Genomic DNA, 22,246 nt, shown 5'->3' with positions numbered 1-22,246 from the left:
TTACGAAACGGTAAGAAAGATAAAATACGAGCCTGTTTTATAGCAAGAGTAATTAATCGTTGTTGTTTCAAGGTTAATCTATTTATTCGTCTCGATAATATTTTTCCTTGTTCACTAATAAATCTATTAATTAAACTCATGTTTCTATAATCAATTCGATCTCCCGGGCCAATCCGGGGACGCCTACGAAAAGGTTGTTTAGATTTACGAAAAGGTTGCTTGAATTTACGAAAAGTTTGCTTGGATTTACGAAAGGGTTGCTTGGATTTATTAAAAGTTTGCTTGGATTTACTAAAGGGTTGCTTAGATTTAAGAAAAGGTTGTTTAGATGTATACATGATTTATTCCTTATTTAAAATTTGAAAATTTGAAAATTCACTTCTTTATTTTATTAATTTAGGATCCAGAAGAAGTAGTTTTTCTTTGATCCATATCTTATTTGATTCATATTATAGTATATGAATACCCTCTATACATATGAAATAATATCTACCGGAAATCAGATGAGTTGATTTGTATTTTGTATTCTATACTATGTTTTCTTTATATATTAAATATGAAGTTCTTACTCTTTCTGTTGTTTGGAAAGATCAAACACACGATGTTCCTATTTCTTTATTTCGTGATGAGTCGTATGCTTGCGACAATAACGACAAAATTTTTTGAATTCTAATTGTCCGGGTGTATTGTGGCGATTCTTTTGAGTACTATATCTAGAAATCCCCGTCGATTCCTCATTGGCACCTTTTCGAACACAACTGATGCATTCCAAAATAACTCTGATTCTAACATCTTTTCCCTTGGCCATGAACCTCCTTTTCTTTTTGGATTGACTTAACTTAATTCTTCTACTTATTCTTTTATTCTTCTATTTTGAATCCGAAGAAGAAGAATAAAATTCATTAGAATAATTTTTTTTTATTCTTTAATTAAGTAATAAAAAATAGAGAAATAATTAAAGAATACAATCCTTGTCGAATTAGCAAAGATTTTGGTTCGAAATCCTTTCATTTAATTAGCCAGCCCCGCCTTTTCTATGCTCTGATTTCTGAGGCCTTATTTAGCTTGGGTACCCCTTTAAATTGAATTTCTATTTTCAAAAATGGGGTTTACCAAATTTTTAATGACTCTGAGGTTCAACCCAATCCATCTTTTCTTTCTTTTTCCTTCCGATACTAAAAAAAGATTGAAAAGGATCAAATTTTGTCATATCACGAAGAAATCTATCCCTCCCATAGCAATAACTAGAATTAAAAAAAAGGGAATGACAAAGCATCTGGGAATAAACGATTAATTTCTATCAATAAACCTGCTAAAGCACCAAACCATAGAGTACTTAGCACGGGTGCTACAGAGAGATATGTTTTTATATCCCGCATTGAAAATCCTCCTTCCTTGTTGGAATACATATATGATCATAAACTCTTGCCCAAGATTGTTATGCTATATATAAAATGAACCATATCGACGAAATTTTCCTATCCCTAAAAAAGAAAAAGATGACCCCTTCTTCCTATATATTACCAAGGAAAAGTAATCCTTCTTTTATAGGCGAAATTATATTGGATTTTATATGTATATAATTCCTTAATTATATGAGACCAAAAAGAAGAAATGACACGAGGGTTCTATATATAGATAGAGAAAGAAAGAAGAAGAAAATTATGATGTGGAAAAGAAGACAGGAATTGTGTACAATGGCATTGTACAACAATTTAATTTGGAAAAGGGATGTAGCGCAGCTTGGTAGCGCGTTTGTTTTGGGTACAAAATGTCACAGGTTCAAATCCTGTCATCCCTACCTATTACTTCTTTCTTCTTTATAGGCAGTAGCGACGAGATCAATTAAAGTAAAGTGGGTATAACTTGAATTTGTGGAGACTATACGTACGTGAGATACATTAGGAATAGAAAAAGATTTTCTTTTTGAATGAATGAAAGCGCTCTTAGTTCAGTTCGGTAGAACGCGGGTCTCCAAAACCCGATGTCGTAGGTTCAAATCCTACAGAGCGTGATTCCATCTATTTTATGTCGAAGCAGAGTAAAATAACTTAACAAAATTGAATTGTAACTCCAATTTCAATTTGACCTCCTCTCTGGTCTGGAGGAGGTCAATCAAAAAAAAAAAATGACTCAATCAAAGATCCAACTGATCCCCACGCCTGTATTGCAAATACGCAGTCACGAATAATCCCGCTAAAGTAATAGGAATTAGGCCTAAGACGATTCCAAATAGAAAAACTTCAATCATTTCGATTTGTTCGAGGGGATAAAAAAAGAGGTACGATCTATCCCTAAATAGTACTCTAAATTATCCACGAATCTCAATGACCAAGAAAAGAATTCCTAATTAGTCTGGAAAAGAGTCGTAGAATGCCAGGAATCCCAAAGAAAGATTTTTCTTTTCTGAATTATAATTATTCAGTCAATTCAAATAAGGCGTATCTTGTTCAAGCCAATAAATAGAGCTGGGGTTATAGTTAAAGCAGCCAGTAGAAAACCAAAATAACTAGTTAAAGTAAGCATGAAAGAGTTAAATTCCATTTATTTTTTTTTACTACACTACATATGTTGGTAAAGCATTTACCTAAGTTATGGAAAATTCATAATTCATCAGTTATTTTAGATAATACTAAAAAACAAGATAGAGTAAGATACAGAAGTGTAAAAGAAAGTGGATTCATCAGATGATACATGAGTCCCTAATTCCGAATCAAGAGATTTGTTGTGGAATTTGTCAATTGAGTAAAGTAATAATATTAAGAACTAGATCATCTAACCCCATTGAATGAAAAAAAGAAATTCAATTTTCAGGGAAATTTTTGAATAAGAGATAAATAAACAATTGAATTTGAAAAAAAAAACTTCTTTCTATTTTGGATAATTTCTTTTTCAATAGGACCCTCTTTTTGGAGTGAACGATCGAATATTCCCCTATTCCTTCTTATTTTAACTGATTGTATTCCATATGGAATAAGAGGAGAACAAAAGCATTCCACGACCTGCCAAGGGGCTGTTAAAAAAAAAAAAAAAAGAAAGCTCTTCCTTGAATTTACTTTATTTTTATTCCTTTTTCGAACTCCAACCAAAGTAGATTCGAAGACGAGTCACTTCAATTATCCTTTTAAGTTCTATTCTATCTTCTGTCTTTCCCTATTTCATCTCGTAAAGTTCCGCGCTCGCAGTTTGGTCAAGAAAGTTAGACCTAATCCAACAAACAATACAAGGATGAATTACGAATTATGAAAGGATAGATTTCACATATACTTGTCCTTGTATTGTGTCAGTATGAGAATATCCTTCCTAAATTATTTATCCAAACCTATTGATCATTAACTTAGATTTTCCCAAGATTTTGGCTGCTATTCCGAATTACTCTATTATTCCGAAGCCAATGAAAAGTAAGTAGAACCTACAAAAATGGGGTTTTCTATTGATGCCTTGAATAACATATAGCTTACCTATAGACAAAAAAAAAATAAAAAAGTAATTATGTTTCGGAACCAGGCAAAACCAGATTGCTGTGCCATAGGAAGGATAGCTATACTAATTCGGTATACTCAAAATACACCTTTGGTACAAAATTGACAATCTCACAAGGATGAAATATCAGTAATTTTCTATTTACTGGTCGATCCCATCTTTTACGGAATCAATTCCTTTTTTGAATGTACAAAAATTTTGGGAGTTCAGCATGTCTGGAAGCACGGGAGAACGTTCTTTTGCTGATATTATTACCAGTATTCGATACTGGGTTATTCATAGCATTACTATACCTTCCCTATTCATTGCGGGTTGGTTATTTGTCAGTACGGGTTTAGCTTATGACGTGTTTGGAAGTCCTAGGCCAAACGAGTATTTCACGGAAAGCCGACAAGGAATTCCGTTAATAACCGACCGTTTTGATTCTTTAGAACAACTCGATGAATTTAGTAGATCCTTTTAGGAGGCCCTCAATGACCATAGATCGAACCTATCCTATTTTTACAGTGCGATGGCTGGCTATTCACGGACTAGCTGTACCTACTGTTTTTTTCTTGGGATCAATATCAGCAATGCAGTTCATCCAACGATAAAACAAATTCCAACTATAGAACTATGACACAATCAAACCCGAATGAACAAAATGTTGAATTGAATCGTACCAGTCTATACTGGGGTTTATTACTCATTTTTGTACTTGCTGTTTTATTTTCCAATTACTTCTTCAATTGAGAGAAAGAAAGAGACTAATAAGAATTCTCTTATCCCATTTGGAAGGATACCATCCTTATAACTACCCATGACTGTTTTTGTCTCTAGCATGACCAATTGATAAAATGTGGAGGAAAGTAGGGGAAATGGCCGATACTACTGGAAGAATTCCTCTTTGGCTGATAGGTACTGTAGCTGGTATTGCTGTGATTGGTTTAGTAGGTGTTTTCTTTTATGGTTCATATTCTGGATTGGGTTCATCTCTATAGTAATCGGAGGGACCAGATTGTAAACATGAAAAAGTAGGAGCTTAGCGGGTCCTTACCCCCCTTTATCTGATTAGAGCGGAAAGGACCCGCGGAATTTTTATTTTACTCTTATAACGCGAATTGAATCTATTCGATTCACTCTTATGAAGCAACAAGAAAAAGAGATCACTCGAGGATCCAATATCTTATTCCACGAAGGAAGTATCCTGAAAATCCTTGATTTAGTTTCGAGTAATAAACTAATAAAACCTTAATCAAAACTATTCAACTAGCCTAAAAATAAAAAAACCTTCAATGGAAGAGTTTACTTTTTTTTTGCAAAATTTCTGTAAATTTGAAGTTGAACTTAATTAAACAAGCCAAGCAATTTGCTCACAATCACAAGAAATTTTTCCCCCGCCATATTTTCTTCCCCTCTGTTTGTCCACTACCTCGGCTAAACCTAAGCAAAAGAAAAAGAGGTCCAAGAGACAGACCCGAATAAAGAAGAAATAGTAATCTTTGACGAATTAGGAAGAAAAAGGATTCTTATTTTGATACAAGAAGAATCGGCACAAGAAAAAGGCTTTTTCTTGTGCCGAATAGACGATTAAGAAGACCTGCAATCCCTCCGAAAAAGAAGAAATTTTAATTTGATTGTTCTCGCCTTTGCCTTGGATTCTCTTCTTTTGCATGGGATATAAATAAGGAATTCCAGACATCTCATAAACAAAAAGCAGTCTAAACAAAAAAAGGATTTCCAAAATAGATCATAGATAATTCTAGCAATTGCCAATAAATCGAGGCTTTTTACCAACTTGATGGTAAGAAATCCCGGGACCTAGAAATTCATTTCGTACAATTGAACCTTTTCAAACTGTTTCTTTTTGAGAACCAAAAAAACTTGTGCCAAAATAACGGATGCGAAGAAGAACAAAAGGCCTTGGACACGTAATGGATCCTGAAGCACGATTTCTGCGTCCCCCTGACCAAAACCTCCCACATTAGGATTGCTTGTTAATGGTTGATCAAGCTTGATGGATTCCCCCTCTGAAACAAGAAGTTCTGGTCCGGGAGGTATAATATCAATCACTTGGCGTCCATCTGATGCATCAACTATGGATATTTCATACCCCCCCTTTTCTTTACGTAGTATTTTTCTTACTATACCTGTTGACGTAGCATTATAGACTGTATTGTTACTCTTGCTACCATCAGGATAGATCTGTCCTCTTCCTCGGTTTCCCCCTACATATATGGGATATTTTAAGAAATGAGCATCTTTCTTCGTAGCAGGATCAGGGGAAAGAATGGGAAAGACAATTTCACTATATTTCTTACCGGGAACAGGGCCTATCACAAGAATGTTTTTTTTATCGGGACGATAACTCTGAAAAGCAAGATTTCCTATCTTTTCTTTTAACTCAGGGGAAATACGATCGGGCGGCGCTAATTCGAATCCCTCGGGCAAAATAAGAACAGCACCTACATTCAACCCTCCCTTTTTTCCATTAGCAAGAACTTGTTTCAATTGCATATCATAAGGAATTCGAAGAACTGCTTCAAATACAGTATCGGGAAGCACAGCTTGGGGAACTTCAATATCGACGGGCTTGCTAGCTAAATGGCAATTGGCACATACAATTCGTCCAGTTGCTTCTCGTGGGTTTTCATAACCCTGCTGCGCAAAAATGGGATATGCATTTGAAATAGATGTCCGAGTTATTACGTATATCATGATCGATACAGAAATCGATCGAGTTATCTGTTCCTTTACCCAAGAAAAAGTATTTCTATTTTCCATGTCCAATCGCAGATCCCAGAATTTCTACAATAAATTAGATAGGTAGCTAAGCTAATCTAGTTCCCTATACACGAATCTGTTGTCATTCTACTGCAACAGTTGTACTGCAATGATGAATACCTTAAAGTAGGTATAAATAGAAAGAATTTTGCTAAAATGGAAAAGGGCTTTCTTTCTAAAAAAAGATGCTTGCTAATTTGATTAATATTAATATCGGGAGATCAAATGAATTTATGCTTCACTAATTGAATGATAAATGACTACAAGCGAAGGAGATAGACGATTTAAACAAAAAAAGACCCAAAATTTCAAACATGTATCTAGAATTACTGGAAAACTACAAACAAAAATAGTGAAAATAAGCTCGTTAGGAGCCCATCCAAAATCGTTGTAGACCCAACGAATTACTAGTTCCCAACCACGGGTGGAGTGAAATCCAACAAAAAAATCAGTAACTAAAAGAATAAAAAAAGCTTTTATTGAGTCATTTAAATTATAGAAGAATTCCTGAACCCAAGAATTCAAAATGACAAGTTCCTCTTTACCCAGAAAAAAAGAACCACTTAGAATAGCCAAACAGATTATATTTGTCGAGAAATGCAAAATGGTATGGAGATGATCCTCATTATTTATTTTGACCCATTGTATTATTTCCTTGTGTATTCCTGTAGGAGGTTTTTGTACATGTGTCTTTAGTTTCCCTTTTATCATCTCGTCCAAGAGAGAAAGTTCTTCTAATTCTATGAATCTTTCTAGAATCCTTTTCTCTTGAATATCAGTTAAGAGAGTTTCGGATTGCCTGGTATTCCACCAATTCTTAATCCAAAGTTCCAGACATTTGTTAAATGAGGAAGAGACCCCCCAAGGCAAAAGTACGATAAATACAAGATATAGTAAAGAAGGCAATGCTTTCTTTTTTTTCATTTTTGATCTGTAAATGGAGTTGTTAATGAATATGCTTCATTCGCTGACTCTATTCCATTCCCTGACTCTATATGATGATATTTCTATTTCATGATATTTCTATTTCTTTGAAGCAAAAACTCTATAGGTTTGATACCCTGTATCTATTCTTCTTTTTTGTATATTAGTTATTAGTGGAATTTCAGTGCATTGGGTTCTTTCTTAGATCTAGATGGAATGAAATAGTGAAATAGAATAAAAAAAAAGCCCTTTCGGATGAAAAAGGAAGAATAGTATGCGATATATCTAACTTGGATAAAAAAAAATTAAAAGCAAATTTCTCTTATCCTCGTTTGTTCCTTCCTTTAGATAAATACTTAAAAATCCCCTTACAATAACAAATCCAATTTAGAAGGGACTTCCTCCCTGTGTTGAGAAAACTTTTCTTCTTCCAATTCTTCTTTTCTTCATTCAACTCAGTTCAAAAAAGATACCTCAAAATACTTCAATTGGTACGCGCAAGAAATAGGCCAATTCGGCAGCTTTTTGTTCAATTTCTCGTGGAGTAAAAAATTTATCATCAGTACGAGTCAAGGGAATGATCCCCTGGCCCCGGATTTCCATATAAAGAATACGACGAGGATAAAGACCCTCTTTAACCTGAATTCTAATTGATTGGATATCCCGCATAAGGAATCGAAGGAAGACGCGACGTTTTATTCCAGGGAATCCCCAACGAAAAATGCACACTATTCCCTCTTTTCTATCGAATCGGTCATAACCACTACCTACATTCCACAAAATAGTACACCACAAGTAGGAGCTAATGAATAGGCCTGCGATTCCGTAGAAAGACATCACGACCCCCTGCGGAAAAAAAAGAATTTCTTGAGATGGAAGTATAGATATAATATTCTTACCAAGATAACTGGAAATCCCAACCGATAAGAATCCTAGTGAACCTAGAAAAAGAATACAGGCCCAGAAAAAATTACCCCTTTTTCGAGAACCTTTTAGAAGTTCTACCCATATGTGTTCTGATCGCCAATTCATATTAGATATACTAAATCCAGCAGCGGTCGATTGAAATTGAGAGAATAAGCTAAATAATTTTGACTTTACTTTTTTTGATTCTGAAATCGCCTTCAGCAACTAGTACTCCTGTGAAATAATAGGTTAGATACATTGACTTTCTATTCAAAAAATATTCGTTGATTCAATTAAAATAAATAAAATAAAACTCGCTATACCTGGCTCTGCATATTCATGCATTTATGCTCGTAGCCTATATCCGCATCCATAACCGTTTTTCATTTGTGTGTAGAAAGTGTGTGTAGAAAAAGCCACATACCCTACCATATTATATTACTTACACTAAAAAATACTAGACAATCTTATTTTTTTGCACATAAAGAAATAAAGAAGTCATTGCAATTGCCGGAAATACTAAGCCTACTAAAGGCACGAAAATAGAAGGTAAGTTTAAATCCGTCATGGAATAGGTGTCTCAATTCAAATTTACTATTTCTATCTAGTCGAAAAATATCTTAAGATTCTTATGATATAATTAAGTATATCTATTATAAGGAATATTGACTATTGTATTGTATTTTTTATTTTTAGTTTGAAAAATATTCTGTAAAAAAAATGAAAGGATAATAAGAAAATTCCAAAAAAGGAGAACTAATTAAAAAGATTTTATTTTGATTTTCCCATCCTCATGGCCTTTCTATCTTTCTAATCTAATTTGAAATTGGATTCAAAAGAAAGCGGTTAGAATTTACTTCCTGCATACATACTTCTCTAGAAGCGCATACAATAATGCGTGGTAAAGGCGGAAAAATAGTATATTCAATCAAAATCAAAGGGCAAATTATCTTACCTACTATAGATCCCCTACTACCCTCTTAGACTTTAAAAGGCGATATACCACCCAAAGAAAGGGTATGAAAATGCCGGGTGGAGTTAGCTTTTCGACGAAGACCTGTCCCGTGCAGCGAAGCCCTGTTAGTAAGACCCCCCGCAATAATGGATTATAGAAGAATATTATTCCAAATACTCCTCTGGACGCATATAGTAGCATTGCGATTCCGAATCTTTTTTATTTATGAATATGAACAGAAAAAATTCATTGTATCGTTGGGTCGGAGCGGAGGTTTGGTCCAGAAAAATTAGAAACAAAACGTCTACTCTACCGCATTGAAGTCTATAGCGCTGTATTTCCACGAAAGTATAATTCTTACCATCAGGATACGATCCTTTCTTTTGAACTAAACGTCTCTACGATGGGTCCAGGTTCTATGTCCAATCCCAAATCAAGGATTTCTCGCTCTTGATCGGAGTCATAAACTAAAAAAAAACTACCTTTTTATCCTTTTTCTCAAGGTTATAGAAAACTTCCTTATCTAGTTCTAGCATTTTGAAAAAAAAAAAATGCTTCTTTTTTTACACACAGTTCGAGTCACTTGTTGACTCACGATTACGCCTGTTAAAAGTTTCAAACGTCCTCTTTTTTGAAATTGAAAGAGAGTCCTATAAAAAGGTCTAACTTCCAAACTATGTCTTTTTTCATTCATTCTCCTTTAGTTTTTTTCTCTATCTAGAAGTGGAATAGAATAACCCGGTTGAAGGGTAATGATCATACGTCTGTAATGCATTGTATGGCCCAGAATAGGTCCTATTCTTCTACCTTTTCCAGGTAGTCGATGGCTATTCACAGCTACCACCTTAACACCAAAGAAGAGTTCGACCCAATGCTTTATTTCTGTCTTAGTGAATCCCGATTCGACATTAAAGTATATTGATTCTTTCCAATAAACGAAGACTTTTTTCTGTAAATACTGCGTATTTGATTCCATTATCATTATCATATGATAATACTATATTTTATTATTTTATTATTTTATTTGTATTTCTTTATTGTATTATACCTTAATATATATATTCTAGATATATAGAATAGACGAATCTCAATTTGTCAAGTCTCATGATCATATCATGATCTATTTTTATTCGGCTCAATCTTTTTTTTCTAAAAAAGATTGAGCCGAGTTTAATTGCAATCAATTAGAAGAATAAAGAAGAATTACTGCATTTCATAACTGATTTTTTTCTCTTTTTATTTCGTTTCTTTTTTATTTATACCTTCTTTATCTTTAGTTTTATCTAGTTAATCAATAGTATCTACCGGCTCGAACTCGAATTTGATCGCCTTCCATACTTCACAAGCTGCGGCTAGTTCAGGACTCCATTTGCAAGCTGCTCGGATAATTTCATTACCTTCGCGAGCAAGATCGCGCCCTTCGTTACGAGCTTGTACACAGGCTTCTAAAGCCACTCGATTAGCTGCTGCACCAGGTGCATTTCCCCAAGGATGTCCTAAAGTTCCTCCACCAAATTGTAATACAGAATCGTCCCCAAAGATTTCGGTCAGAGCTGGCATATGCCAAACATGAATACCACCTGAAGCTACCGGTATAACACCTGGCATGGATACCCAGTCCTGAGTGAAAAAGATACCGCGAGCACGATCTTTTTCAATAAAATCATCGCGCAATAAATCAACAAAACCTAAAGTCATTTCGCGTTCCCCTTCTAACTTACCTACTACTGTACCGGAGTGGATATGATCTCCCCCAAAGAAGTAGGCCATTGTCGCGGCAATAATGAGCCCAAAGTAGTATTTGCGGTGAATCCCCCAGTTAAGTAGTCATGCATTACAATAGGAACCCCTAATTCTCTTGCAAATACAGCTCTCTTAATCATTTCTTCACAAGTACCCGCAGTCGCATTCAAGTAATGCCCCTTGATTTCACCGGTTTCGGCCTGTGATTTATAAATAGCTTCGGCCACAAAGACAAAACGGTCTCTCCAGCGCATAAATGGTTGTGAGTTTACGTTTCATCATCTTTGGTAAAATCAAGTCCACCTCGTGAACACTCATAACCCGCTCTACCATAATTTTTTGCGGATAATCCCACTTTTGGTTTAATAGTACATCCAATAAAGGACGACCGTACTTGTTCAACTTATTCTCTTTCACTTGGATACCATGAGGCGGGCCTTGGAAAGTTTTTGAATAAGTAGGGGGAATTCGTAGATCCTCCAAACGTAGAGCACGTAGGGCTTTGAAACCAAATACGTTACCTACAATGGAAGTAACATGTAGTAACGGAACCCTCTTCAAATAGGTCTAATGGATAAGCTACATAACAGATCCATTGGTTGTCTTCCCCAGCAACCAGGCTCGATGTGATAGCATCGACCTTTGTAACGATCAAGACTGGTAAGTCCTCAGTCCAAACAGTTGTCCATGTACCAGTAGAAGATTCGGCAGCTACTGCAGCCCCTGCTTCTTCGGGCGGAACCCCAGGCTGAGGACTTACTCGGATGCTGCCAAGATATCAGTATCCTTAGTTTCATACTCTGGGGTGTAGTAAGTCAATTTATAATCTTAACACCAGCTTGAAATCCAACACTGCTTTAGTTTCTGTTTGTGGTGACATAAGTCCCTCCCTATAACTCTTGAATTAAGAATTCTCACAATAACAGGGTCTACTCGATGTTAATTAGGCGTAAATGAAACTTTAGCAAAATCTCGTAAACAAAAAGGATATCTAATTAATATAATATCAACTCATTAAAGAAAATTGAGGGCATGCTTAGGTTAATGAATATGTTTCATTCATATATAATGCGTACACCCTGTGTATGTTCTCTCCTATAGGAATTCCAATATAGGAATTCGATAGGATTGTGTTGTTGTTATGGTAAGTTAACACGGTTCGTTATTAAACCATGGATTTGATTTACCAAATCCATAATATTTGTATACTCTTTGATAGATATAGCGCAACCCCAAATAATTCCTAATCCTTATTTTACAAGTTCTTAATAGTTCTCTTTTCTTATTTGAATGCAAATACCTAACTAAATACTAATAAAATTCTTTGTTGACAGCATCTATGCTACACCAGTAGTATATTTTGTATATCGAAGTCCTAGATAGGAAAGTAGAGTAGGCACAGATCCTCCACAAAAGGCAAAATGTATATGAAACAAAAAGATTGATTGAACTTCCAATGGACTCATCCATGAGTAAACGATTGAATGGGATTCGCTTGGGCAACGAAATCAAGTCTGGTCCCCTTTCTCTCTTATTGAATTAACTAATTCCTTTCCTTTTACTTTTGGATTTTTTTTGCATTGATATGGCATTATTCCACAATACAAAAGAAAAAATTTCGACAAATTCCTTTTTTTTAATTATGTGATAATTATGAGAACCAATCCTACTACTTCTCCTCCCGGGGTTTCCACACATTGAAGAAAAAAGTACAGGTCGTATCGATCAAATTATGGGACCCGTGCTGGATGTCACTTTTCCCCCAGGCAAGTTACCTTATATTTATAACGCTTTGGTAGTCCAGAGTAGAGACACTGCCGATAAGCAATATAATGTGACTTGTGAGGTACAACAATTATTAGGAAATAATCGAGTTAGAGCTGTAGCTATGAGTGCTACGGACGGGTTGATGAGAGGAATGGAAGTGATTGACACGGGAGCTCCTCTCAGTGTTCCGGTCGGTGGAGCTACTCTCGGACGAATTTTCAACGTTCTTGGGGAGCCTGTTGACAATTTGGGTCCTGTAGATAGTAGTGCAACGTTCCCTATTCATAGATCCTGCGCCTGCCTTTTGCAACGTTCCCTATTCATAGATCTGCGCCTGCCTTTATCGAGTTAGATACGAAATTATCCATCTTTGAAACAGGTATTAAGGTCGTCGATCTTTTAGCTCCTTATCGACGTGGAGGAAAAATAGGACTATTTGGGGGGGCTGGAGTAGGTAAAACAGTACTGATCATGGAATTAATCAATAACATTGCTAAAGCTCATGGGGGCGTATCCGTATTCGGTGGAGTAGGGGAACGGACTCGTGAAGGAAATGATCTTTATATGGAAATGAAGGAATCCGGAGTAATTAATGAAAAAAATATTGAGGAATCAAAGGTAGCTCTAGTCTATGGCCAAATGAATGAACCACCGGGAGCTCGTATGAGAGTTGGTTTAACTGCCCTAACTATGGCGGAATATTTCCGAGATGTTAATAAGCAAGACGTGCTTTTATTTATCGATAATATCTTTCGTTTTGTTGTTCAAGCAGGATCAGAGGTATCCGCTTTATTAGGGAGAATGCCCTCCGCAGTGGGTTATCAACCTACTCTTAGTACCTTTGCAAGAAAGAATTGCTTCTACTAAAAAGGGATCTATAACTTCGATTCAAGCAGTTTATGTACTGCAGACGATTTGACCGACCTGCCCCTGCCACAACATTTGCACATTTGGATGCTACTACCGTACTTTCCAGAGGATTAGCTTCCAAGGGTATTTATCCAGCAGTAGATCCTTTAGATTCAACCTCGACTATGTTACAGCCTCGGATCGTTGGCAACGAACATTATGAAACTGCGCAAAGAGTTAAGGAAACTTTACAACGTTACAAAGAACTTCAGGACATTATCGCAATTCTTGGCTTGGATGAATTATCGGAAGAGGATCGTTTAACTGTAGCAAGAGCAAGAAAAATTGAGCGTTTCTTATCACAACCGTTCTTTGTGGCAGAAGTTTTTACTGGTTCTCCAGGAAAGTATGTTGCTCTTGCGGAAACTATTAGGGGATTTCAACTAATCCTTTCCGGAGAATTAGACGGCCTACCTGAACAGGCTTTTTATTTGGTGGGTAACATCGATGAAGCTAGCACGAAAGCTATAACCTTAGAAGAGGAGAACAAATCGAAGAAATGAAATTAAATCTTTATGTACTGACTCCTAAGCGAATTATTTGGGATTGTGAAGTGAAAGAAATCATTTTATCCACTAATAGTGGCCAAATTGGCGTATTACCAAACCACGCCCCCATTAACACAGCAGTAGATATGGGTCCTTTGAGAATACGCCTCCTCAACGACCAATGGTTAACAGCGATTCTGTGGAGCGGTTTTGCGAGAATAGTTAATAATGAGATCATCATTTTAGGAAATGATGCGGAACTGGGGTAGTGATATTGATCCGGAAGAAGCTCAAAAGGCACTTGAAATAGCCGAAGCTAACTTGAGTAAAGCTGAGGGTACGAAAGATTTGGTTGAAGCCGAAAGATTTGGTTGAAGCGAAGCTCGCTCTCAGACGAGCTAGGATACGAATCGAGGCTGTCAATTGGATTCCCCCATCCAATTGAAGACAATCCAGTGGTTTATAGTTGATACAAAGAAAAAGGGAAGAGGGGTAGAAAAAGTTATTAGATAGCGAAGCGAAGTAAGTCCAATGCTATCTAGTAATTTTTCTACCTACTTACCTACTATTGGATTTGAACCAATGACTCCCGCCGTATGAAAGCAATACTCTAACCACTGAGTTAAGTAGGCAATTTATCACCACAAAGGAAGACCCATTACTTCGATCGATTATATATTGAATCCCTTTTCTAAGCAATACCGCTCTGTTATTGGTCTGTTATATACTAAATACTAAACTAAATACTAAACAGATACAGATCAAAGGGGTATCCTCTGGCATTAGAAAATATTCATCTTGACAAGAAATTATCTATATGTTAAGATATCTCTGATAAGGGCTATAGCTCAGTTCGGTAGAGCAACTCGTTTACACGTGCGCCAATGCTTTTCAAAGGAGCTTATTATGCAATGAACATAATCGATCTTATTGCAAAATCAATGTCTTACTTCATAGATTCGAGAGAATAGGAGAACAGTAGCCTGACAAACAGTCGGTTCAGTCCGATTCAGGTGCCAATTCAGGTGCCTAATCAAATAGAACCCTTATGGATTTGCTAGTTGATAAGGTAAATATCCAGCCCACTAAATGCTAGGCGTAATGAGGATAAGGGCCTCCAAAAAACTTCTTTTCGTTCTATGAACTTTAAGGTGTATGAAGTCTCATAGTTAACTCTTGCAGTGGAACGATAGAGACTCCATTTCACTTAGGTTGATTTAATTTAGACCGGAGGCAGACCTAAGTCAAGGTAATCCTCCTTTGAAACACTTTGGTATTGCTCCTAGATAGATCATAATACAAAAAATCAATCAGAGCACAGGGAGCCATCTCATTATCTTTCCGTAAAGAAAAACTATGGTGGACTAACTGATCTTTAAATCAGTTTATGAAAGAGCCCAATGCAAAAAAATGCATGTTGGGTCTTTGAAACAGTTCAAATCATTTCGATAATAATCCGTTTGATCTGTTTTACCGAGAAGGTCTACGGTTCGAATCCGTATAGCCCTAATATGCCCTTTTTTAGATTTTAGGATCTCTATCCTATGTTTTCTTTAGTTTAGTATAGTTTTCATTTTCTCATTAGTATTTGTTTATAGACTGGATAGGCGCCTGCGACATAGAATAGAGATAAAAGCATTACCAAAGGCTCATTCATCGAAAATCAAAATCATACAGACAGGAAAAGAAAAACGAATTTCTATCAAATCAATAGAAGAAAGGATCCTTTCCCTGATTTGAATCCCGTCCTCCTTCAAATAGGATATCTCTAGACTTCCCTATAATAACTGCAATGATTTTATCCATTTTGCGAATTCCTACTTTGTTTTAAGTATATTTATTACTTTGTTTATAGATACATTATGTAAATTGATCAACTTTAAATAGAAAAAATAAAGTAAAGAGTAAATAAGAAAACAGAATATTCTGTCTCATAGTTCTGAAATAGAGTTCTTTATTTTTATTTTATAGTATTACTTCTCATTAATTATACTGCATAGATTAGTCCTACTATCTTAATTAGGTTCTAATTTAGTAGTATTCTCATTTTTATTTAATAGTCTCTTATTATTTTATTATTAAATATTAAATAAAGGATAGAGCTATTCTTTTTTCTAGAGATTCTAGAGAAAGCGAGACAAAGTGAAACGAGAAAGTTTTCTTTATATAAGAATTAGATCTACATACACCATATCTAAATAGAATGGAAATCCAAAAGAAAGGGAGTTGGGATTCCATTGGATGAATCTTTAAAGAAGATGCAGCACAGAGGAAACAAAGGCTAAACTTAAACTAAGCGCTTTTGTTTGAACAAAAAAGATTCTTGTTTCACCGAGGAAAAGAGAGAAGTTCTGGATAAATTGACAATGCTGAATTGAATTGACTAATTTAAGTTCCGCCTATTCCACATTAATGGGAGTACATTATGTTTCTGCTTCACGAATATGATATTTTTTGGACATTTCTAATAATAGCAAGCCTTATTCCTATTTTGGCATTTTCGATTTCAGGACTTTTAGCCCCGGTTAGTGAAGGACCAGAGAAGCTTTCTAGTTATGAATCGGGTATAGAACCCATGGGAGGGGCTTGGGTACAATTCCGAATACGCTATTATATGTTTGCGCTCGTTTTTGTTGTTTTTGATGTGGAAACCGTCTTTCTATACCCTTGGGCAATGAGTTTCGACGTATTGGGTGTATCCGTTTTTATCGAAGCTTTGATTTTCGTGCTTATCTTAGTTGTTGGTTTAGTTTATGCATGGCGAAAAGGAGCCTTGGAATGGTCTTAACTGAATATTTAGACAAAAAAAAAGAAGGAAAAGATTCTATTGAGACAGTTATGAATTTGATTGAGTTTCCCTTACTTGACCAAACAAGTTCCAATTCTGTTATTTCAACTACACCAAATGATCTTTCGAATTGGTCAAGACTCTCCAGTTTATGGCCCCTTCTATACGGTACCAGTTGTTGTTTCATTGAATTTGCTTCATTAATAGGCTCACGATTCGACTTTGATCGTTATGGATTGGTACCAAGATCAAGTCCTAGGCAAGCAGACCTAATTTTAACAGCCGGTACGGTAACAATGAAAATGGCTCCCTCTTTAGTGAGATTATACGAGCAAATGCCTGAACCAAAATACGTCATTGCTATGGGAGCCTGTACTATTACAGGGGGAATGTTCAGTACGGATTCCTATAGTACTGTTCGGGGAGTTGATAAGTTAATTCCTGTGGATGTCTACTTGCCGGGCTGCCCACCTAAACCGGAGGCAGTTATAGATGCCCTACACAAAACTTCGTAAGAAGATATCGCGAGAAATAGTTGAGGATCAAACTCTATCTCAAAATAAAAATAGATGTTTTACTACCAGTCACAAGCTTTATGTTAGGCGCAGTACTCATACAGGAACTTATGAGCAAGAATTGCTCTATCAATCACCATCTACATTAGATATATCTTCTGAAACTTTTTTCAAATCCAAAAGTTCAGTACCTTCCTACAAATTAGTGAATTAGGAGAGGGGCTCTTTTGTGTAGAAAAATAAAAAGCAGGGCAATCTTTCAAACTTGCATCCGAAATGTGAAATATTTATACAAAGAGGGAGAGATGAAGACAATGCAGCAGGGTTGGTTATCTAATTGGCTAGTCAAACATGAGGTGGTTCATAGATCTTTGGGCTTTGATCACCGAGGAATAGAGACTTTACAAATAAAAGCAGGGGATTGGGATTCCATTGCTGTCATTTTATATGTATATGGTTACAATTATTTACGCTCCCAATGTGCTTATGATGTAGCACCCGGTGGATCTTTAGCTAGCGTGTATCATCTTACGAGAATACAATATGGTATAGATAATCCAGAAGAAGTCTGCATAAAAGTCTTTGCCCAAAAGGATAATCCTAGAATTCCGTCTGTCTTCTGGATTTGGAGAAGTGCCGATTTTCAAGAACGCGAATCTTATGATATGGTGGGAATCTCTTATGATAATCATCCGCGCCTTAAACGTATCCTAATGCCTGAAAGTTGGATAGGCTGGCCCTTACGTAAGGATTATATAACCCCCAATTTTTATGAAATACAAGATGCTCATTGAATGATAAGAAATTCATGCTCACTTATACAACACAACTCCAGATTTTATTCAAGTCAAGGAATATTTTTAGGTTCTTTTCCTAGATGAAACGGAATACCTATTTATAATTAATTCCTAATTATACAAAAGCATTCCAGATAGACTGAGCAAAAAAAGGGTTTCATTTGGATTCCCCTATTTTGAAAATCGCATATTAATTTCCTTCATATGAACAGAAAAATAGGATGACTCAAAGAAGTTCTCTACCAGGAACTTTGTACCGCGCACATTACTTAGCACAACTAGGAAAATAAGATAAGATAAAGATAAGCAAGACTAAAAAAATATTCGTCGGAATAGCGGAATACAAAATTAAGAAACGCAAAAAAATAAAGGGGAATCTCACCCCCTTCTTTATCATAAAGAAAAGATATATTTTAAAACTTCTTTAAAAAGAAAAAGAAGTGCCTCTATATTTATATTATAGATTTATCCACTTAGATGAATAAATATTATTAATGAATATGTATCACAATCCATCTCGAGGTATTTGGATCAATACCTATTCGGTGGATCTTTTTTTTTTTTTTCTCTGCCAGGAACCAGATTTGAACTGGTGACACGAGGATTTTCAGTCCTCTGCTCTACCAACTGAGCTATCCTGACCTTTTCTTGTGCATCATCCTAGTAGAGTATTTGTATCTATGTCAATTAAAAGGACTAAAAATTAATTAAAGTATTTCAAATTTTAAATTTGAAAATGGGGGGGGTAGTCCTATGCATTGTGCATGGTTTACTTAAATAAAACTTAAAAATAGAGTGAATAACCAAGATTTCTTGCCGATACTCTAATAAAAAAGAAATCTATTCAATGAATAGGATAAGATCCATTGAGTTCTCTTCGCATTCCTTTGTGAAAGAGTAGAATGAGAAAGCTAATGAATCTTAAACCCATTGCATTGATAAAAAGAAAAAAAAGTGCATTGATAAAAAGAAAAAAAAAAAGAGGATAAATAATAATAATATAGTATAGTTAGGGAATAAAAGAGGATTTGGGGATAGAGGGACTTGAACCCTCACAACTTATAAAGTCGACGGATTTTCCTTTTACTAGAAATTTCATTGTTGTCAGTATTGACATGTAGAATGGGACTCTCTCTTTGTCCTCGTCCGATTAATCCACTTTTTTAAAGATCTCGAAAACTTTGAATTTTAATTGAAGAATTTGATTATTCAATATTCGATTGGAGTGGATTCACAATAATGAAAAAAAAAAATTATGATATGAGTTTTTTATTTCATAATCATTATCATTTCTAATTTCATTTTTAAAAAAGATAAAGAACCTATATTATAATTAGAATATAATATGAGTTCTGTGATTAATCGTTTGCTATGTCAGTATCTATACGTGTTTATTAAATGTATAAGGTATAAAACCCCTCTTTCTCTAATTTAGAACTAGAAGGAATTCCACTAACAACACAACGTAATTAACTCGATTCGTTAGAACAGCTTCCATTGAGTCTCTGCACCTATCCTTTTCCTTTGTATTCTAGTTCGAGAACCCCTTGTTTTCTCAAAACACGGATTTGGCTCAGGATTGCCCTTTTTTAATTCCAGGGTTTCTCTGAATTTGGAAGTTACCACTTAGCAGGTTTCCATACCAAGGCTCAATACAATCAAGTCCGTAGCGTCTACCGATTTCGCCATATCCCCATTTCCCTCTTCTTTGAGACCAGGATTCCTTGTGTAATTTCATCCATCTCTTAGTTTTTTTTTTGAATCATTGAGTTCATCACTCAACGTAGTCTAGCAGTTCAGTTCGACTCTATTTGAGAGACCTCGCTTGCTTATTGCAATTCAGAATTGAATTGATTCTATCCTTGATGTATTTGCAATTCAATCCGAATCAATATATCCAAAAGTTTTTATCTCCCCCACCTCCCGTCTTACTTTTTTATAGTATTCAAAATTATACTATAACGCTTGATATTTATTCTTTTTTTCTAATCAGAATTAGCAATTTTATTTACTCTGACTCTATGTTCCCCTTAGTGAAATATTAATCCTCAAATTATTAACAAATAATAAAGTCTATAATGATCGAATGAAAATACCAATAAATTCTATAATTTTATTTTTTAATATCCTATAGTTAAGCATATCAAGCTAACTTTATCTTTAAGAAGTTTTAGTATTTTTTTATTTTTATAAGTATAACTTCAAATTTAGAACTAGTTAATAGCTAAGATTAATAACTAATATCTGAGATTTTACGGATTTCCTATACTATACCTATTTCTATTTGTTACACTATTTCCGTTATGTAAGCCCACTTAGCTCAGAGGTTAGAGCATCGCATTTGTAATGCGAGGGTCATCGGTTCAAATCCGATAGTCGGCTTTTTTTTCTCTATCGATGTTCTACGAACAAGAATCTCTTTTTTTCCGAATTAAATGGAGAATCCAGGATCTTTTATGTTTTTTACCTTACAATTTTGCTAGATACAAAACAATAAAATAAATAATATATATACAAAAAAAAAAGATTTTGATGAAATTCCATTTTTTGGGGTACTTTAGTTGATTTTACTCTGTTTATCCTGTAGTTTAATTCAGTTTTAATTTCGATGTATTCTGTAATGTAAATACAATGAAATTAATTGTGTAAAATGAAATTTCAATAAAATAAAAAAAGGAGTCTTCATGTCCCGTTATCGAGGACCTCGTTTAAAAAAAATACGCCGTCTGGGAGCTTTACCAGGACTCACTAGAAAAACACCTAAATCCGGAAGTAATCTTAAAAAAAAATTCAATTCTGGGAAAAAGGAGCAATATCGTATTCGTCTTCAAGAAAAACAGAAATTGCGTTTTCATTATGGTCTGACAGAACGACAATTACTTAGATATGTACATATCGCTGGAAAAGCAAAAAGGTCAACAGGCCAGGTTTTACTACAATTACTTGAAATGCGTTTGGATAATATCCTTTTTCGATTGGGTATGGCTTCAACCATTCCTGGGGCCCGCCAATTAGTCAACCATAGACATATTTTAGTTAATGGTCGTATAGTCAATATACCAAGTTTTCGTTGCAAACCCCGAGATATTATTACTACGAAAGATAACCAAAGATCAAAAGGTCTGGTTCAAAATTATATTGCTTCATCGGACCCGGGGAAATTGCCAAAGCATTTGGCGATTGACACGTTGGAATATAAAGGACTAGTAAATAAAATCCTAGATAGGAAGTGGGTCGGTCTCAAAATAAATGAGTTGTTAGTTGTAGAATATTACTCTCGTCAGACTTGAACTTAACGAAAAAAGGAAAGGTTCATAGAATTTTCTTCCCCTTCCCCTTTCCCCGAACTAAATCGCCCTAAGACCATTACCATTAATTTGTATTTTCCCATCAACTAGCTAAAATTGATTAACCCTAGGATTAGGATCCTTTTTTCTTTTTTCCTCTATGTGTATTTTACATACCACAGTAATTTGCTATAGAGAATTTCTAATTTCTATTAAATCAAAATAAGATAATATAAGATATTATATTATTGCTGGAAAAAATTGTTATTTGATTTGATACATTGTGATCCTTAACGTTGATGAATTAAGAAAAACGGAAAGAGAGGGATTCGAACCCTCGGTAAACAAAAGTCTACATAGCAGTTCCAATGCTACGCCTTGAACCGCTCGGCCATCTCTCCTACATAACTTATTATGGAAAATAAACTGAGTGAATAGCGAGTTTTCTTATTCCTGCAGTACAGGTACAACCGCAACCACTCGGGGGTTCCATAGTTCTATTGGAAAAATTCCTTTTGATCTAAGTGGAAGGATACAGGATTTTTTACTAGAAATTGCGCTCGCTATAAAATAAAAGTTTTAATTTGGGTTTTCCCGCAACTAAAGAAAAAGAAAATGGAAGAATTCTTCTTATTGCATAATAAAATAAAGAAACCTTAGAATTCCGTTTGCATAAGATACGCTACACCATACTATCGAAATCAAAAATAGGGTATGAGACAATTAATAACTTTGAAAACACGAAATAGTTGATAACATAAGTTGTTGTTCAGAAATAGGAAAGTGGAATGAAATCCAGTCTTAGTCAAATATTTCATATCTCTTCGTGTCCAAGCAGAAGGAAAAGGATACAATTTGAGCTGAGCGGAAAATCCATATCTCTCTTATCCATTTAAAGCATATGGATTTAGAGTAGAGCAT

At 35.1% G+C, this 22,246-nt stretch overlaps 5 non-coding genes across 5 annotated transcripts; 3 read left to right on the top strand and 2 right to left on the bottom strand.

Moving 5' to 3' along the window:
• The first annotated feature begins 1,727 nt into the window (after positions 1-1,727).
• Positions 1,728-1,801, top strand: TRNAP-UGG (transfer RNA proline (anticodon UGG)). Its single transcript has one exon. It is a non-coding gene; the product is annotated as a tRNA-Pro (tRNA).
• A 139-nt stretch (positions 1,802-1,940) lies between these two features.
• Positions 1,941-2,014, top strand: TRNAW-CCA (transfer RNA tryptophan (anticodon CCA)). Its single transcript has one exon. It is a non-coding gene; the product is annotated as a tRNA-Trp (tRNA).
• Positions 2,015-18,607: 16,593 nt separating this feature from the next.
• Positions 18,608-18,680, bottom strand: TRNAF-GAA (transfer RNA phenylalanine (anticodon GAA)). Its single transcript has one exon. It is a non-coding gene; the product is annotated as a tRNA-Phe (tRNA).
• Positions 18,681-20,347: 1,667 nt separating this feature from the next.
• Positions 20,348-20,420, top strand: TRNAT-UGU (transfer RNA threonine (anticodon UGU)). The gene has a single exon. It is a non-coding gene; the product is annotated as a tRNA-Thr (tRNA).
• A 1,219-nt stretch (positions 20,421-21,639) lies between these two features.
• TRNAS-GGA (transfer RNA serine (anticodon GGA)) lies at positions 21,640-21,726 on the bottom strand. Its single transcript has one exon. It is a non-coding gene; the product is annotated as a tRNA-Ser (tRNA).
• Positions 21,727-22,246: the final 520 nt, after the last annotated feature.

This window comes from Triticum urartu, unplaced genomic scaffold (assembly GCF_056163025.1).
Source record: "Triticum urartu cultivar PI428250 unplaced genomic scaffold, HENAU_Tu73 scaffold2, whole genome shotgun sequence".
NCBI classification, from domain to species: Eukaryota; Viridiplantae; Streptophyta; class Magnoliopsida; order Poales; family Poaceae; genus Triticum; species Triticum urartu.
This window is presented reverse-complemented; position numbering and strand designations above follow the sequence as displayed.